Source organism: Enoplosus armatus, chromosome 21, assembly GCF_043641665.1.
Source record: "Enoplosus armatus isolate fEnoArm2 chromosome 21, fEnoArm2.hap1, whole genome shotgun sequence".
Classification (NCBI taxonomy): Eukaryota; Metazoa; Chordata; class Actinopteri; order Centrarchiformes; family Enoplosidae; genus Enoplosus; species Enoplosus armatus.
The window spans coordinates 19,793,573-19,797,414 of record NC_092200.1 but is presented as its reverse complement, the minus strand read 5'-3'; the positions used below and the strand labels follow the sequence as shown (position 1 = coordinate 19,797,414).

At 43.4% G+C, this 3,842-nt stretch overlaps 1 non-coding gene across 1 annotated transcript; it reads right to left on the bottom strand.

Annotated features, from left to right (window-relative positions):
* Positions 1-614: 614 nt before the first annotated feature.
* Positions 615-686, bottom strand: trnae-cuc (transfer RNA glutamic acid (anticodon CUC)). Its single transcript has one exon. It is a non-coding gene; the product is annotated as a tRNA-Glu (tRNA).
* Between the last annotated feature and the right edge of the window lie 3,156 nt (positions 687-3,842).

The window sequence follows — 3,842 nt, the reverse complement described above, 5'->3', positions numbered from 1 at the left end:
AAATATTATGTCAGTTCACAGGAGTGTATCAGGGGTGCAAAAAAATGAAATGACATGCATTGCCTTAATTCTTTGTGTGTGTGTATGTTTGTGAGAGGATTTCTACTTAGTCATTCACTAAATCCAGCATTTCACTTTTATCAGTTTGATGGATACAGCCCAGGTTCCTGCAGACAGCGGTAACCCCGTTACTTAGGCAAAGCAGTGCAAAAGGCTAACGTCAGCGTGCTCACATGCTAACAGTGACAATGCAAACATGCTGATCTTTAGCAGGTAGTGTTAACCATGTATACTGTCATAGTTTATCATGTCAGCATTATAATATTTGCTAATTGGCGGACGGGAATGTCATTCGTTTTGCAGGAATTTGGTCATAAACCAAAGCATTGGTGCAAATAACATTTGGACCTGTAACTGCCAGATAAAAAGTCAGAGGCTCACCATACTGATTAAAATTAATTCTGAAGGGGACATGGTTTGTTTGCACAACAGTGTGGAGCCATTTCAGTCTGGACCAATTTAGCCACCCAACCAAGCAACACACTGACATTGCCATCAGTGTCAGAGATACTTTATTGATCCCTGGGGGGGAGGGAAATTTGACAAAGAATGTATTCCCTGACCGGGAATCGAACCCGGGCCGCGGCGGTGAGAGCGCCGAATCCTAACCACTAGACCACCAGGGAGTGCCTTCCCTCCCCTGTTTTGGGCGGCGCGACGTCATGTCGAAGTGTCCTTGAGCAAGACACTGAACCCGAAGTTGCTCCCGATGGAGACCGGCACCTTGCACGGCAGCCCAGTTGCCATTGGTGTGTGAATGTATGGGAATGGGAATGAGACTTAGCTGTAAAGCACTTTGGGAACCGTGAAGGTTGAAAAGCGCTGTATAAGTGAGATCATCGACCATTCATTTGTACTGTTTTGATTCACTCTCACAGCTCTCATCGACCTTGTTTTCGGACATAGCAGGCAGCTGTTTTCAGTGGAAAAAGCTCCAAAAACCCGCTGTATGCTAGCTTCGTATCATCGAACAACAAACAGTGTTACTAGCAACCCTAGCTGGTGAACGTGGTGGGGCATTTTTCTCTGGAGTTATGGAATTTTCAGTTGAGGGTTATCTGAAATAAAGAGAACACAGAGTGTCTTTCTGAGTATTTATTCTTTGCAAAGAGGTTGTACAATCAGACAGCACAGGCAGTCTGCCGAGAGTAGAACAAGGTGTATTTCACATCGGGTGATATTTATATTCTTCAATGGAATGCAGGAGTGGACGGTAAAAGATACTGAGAGCAATCTTCTGTGAGAAAGGCATGAGACTGGTTCAACCCAGTTCCATGGCCTTGGATACAGCTGGGTGTACGGGAACAATAGCAGACAAAACACTGGGTTGTATGAGGACATGGTCGCACAAGAGATCGTAATAGGATAAACATTTTAAAATTTAAAACGTTCCCATTACGGAGGACACGAAAAGAGAGCTAAATGGAGAGTGAATATTGGACTCAGGTGAACAAATGAATGCTAAAAAAAAAGGTTAATCACTAGCACAAATGCATTCTGGTTATGTTTATGCTTCAGTTGCTACTATGTCATGGGAAAATGAAGCACGTCAGTGAACATTTTGCAGATGCGTTCAGTATCAACAGTTTGTGACTTTGCAAATATGTTTCAGCAAAACGTATTTGCCACTGCAATTTAGAAGTATGTCGACATACTCTTAGAATCGCACAACAGCAATTGACCAAATCATGTTTACCTTTGAAATCACTGAGCGGTTATTAATGATAATTGATCGCGGTGTTTTCCGGCTTGCTGTCTCTCTCTCTCTCTTTCTCTCTCTTTCTCTTTCCCCAGCTTGGCTGTGTCTTCAACACGAGCCATGGAAACCTCAACAACGGGTGTTGGGGAATAGGAATTGTGTTGTCAACTATGGGTGTGTGTACAGGGTCCACACATACTGTGGTCTGCATTATTCCAATTGAGTGTCTGCAGCCAGGATTTCATTTTTTTTCTCTGTAACTCACTCATTTAGAAGTTACCCCTGCAAGACATTCTGATATTCCTGCCGAAGACAGCACAGCACAGATTTCCATCGTCCTCAACAATGGCACCGATTGTCTCATGGAGAGAGAATAAACATGACAGAGTGAGCGTGCTTGCTTTGACTGGGTGATTTTGGATCTGCCGGAGTGAAGATAATCAGTGTTCATTCCTCCCATCTCCTCTTCCACGCAGAGAGAGTTAGAGGATGGGAAATTGGGAGGCAACAGGTAGACGCTCTAATTATTTGCCTCCCTGTCAAAGACATTAACCATGGCTGAGAAAACAATGCAGCTCCACTACTGGAGCAGAATAGGAAGCAGTGATTTAGTCACACACTCATTTGCAATAACCGAAAGCCACGCTCAGCATCACGCCGCGCTGCTCGGCAACTTCACAGGACTGATTAGAGGGGAATGAGTCAGGAGGGAGAGAGACGACTGCTGCAATGATCATTACTTCTCTTTGTTGATCTTTAAAGCCTTGTTCAGCTTTCAAGCTCGTAGAAGCTAAGAGTTTGTGCCAGTATTCAGTACGCTTACACTGGGAAAACGAATCAAATAATCAAAGTCCCATGCGAAACGATTTAATAGTTTGTTTCACTAAAATTAGCTAGCTGGATTTGCATCTTTGTATCTTGTTTGTATGATTTTCTCACTGGATAATATCAATTCGGACGTGTTGCATGGCTTTCTCCTCTGGCACTGGGCCGGCGACTTTGTTTCATGAGACTGGGAAGAGAGCTATTGGTGCATTAATGCTTATTGATATGCTGGAGGAAGAAAAAAGAAAAAAAACACACAACCTAAAAAGGCTAAACATCTGCGGGTGAAGGACGGGCGTACTCGAAAGAGCGGCTGATGGATCATTTCACCCTCTACTCAAGGAGCTTGATCCAGTGACCTTCTGGTTAGAGCGTTCTCCCTTTGAGCAAGGATTCAAGGAAAATAAATAAATAAGTAGCTCTTTGTTGCCACCTTGTGACGTCAGCATGAAATTGTAGCTTGATATATGACCATTTGAAATAACAGCCCTGATTCTCATCAAAACGTCACATTAAAGCATTAGCGAGCATTTGTTTCTCAACAGTTAAGTAAATGAATGATCTCACTTAAGTGACCCCTGCACTAAACTTCACGACATGTTGATATTATTTCGCCTTTTAGCCATGTACATCCTGGCTCTACCAAGTATGGTGGCGCCTCACAGCACAAAAAAACTGACACAGTGATGAGGGACCCATTAGCGCTGCCTTTCCTATTGGTTTGCTGTTATTTCACTGTTTGAGGTTTGCTCGAGTTACTAAGACTACTTCGCAAGCTCCTGCCTGTTTGCTAGGTTGCCAGGTTCGTTCAAAGGTTTGCACAATGTACTAGCGCACCGGGGTGGGCGAGAATGAATACCTAACCCCAGTGTTCACAGGATATCAGTAGGTGTCAGAGGTCTCTCCTTCTGAAGGTCCTTGCAATCACTCCTATCCTGACACCTTTAACCTCCTAAGACCCAAGCTCTATCTTAATTTCTCTTTGCTATTTGGGCTTATTGAGACCTGATAAGTATAAAAACTAAGCATTATCTGTTGACATGATGTGGTTCCGCATACGGGGACAATTTTGAATTTCCATATAAGCAGAATTAAGTATTATGGTATAACCCAAAATGTGATGTCCACGCATGTGGATGCCAGGTCTTAGGAGGTTAATGCTAGTCCCTCTCTAGAGGTACAAAGATTAGCATGTCTAACATCATTAGCGAAATGCAGAATGCAAAGGGGCCTTGCCTGAAGGAAAAGAGAAAAATGT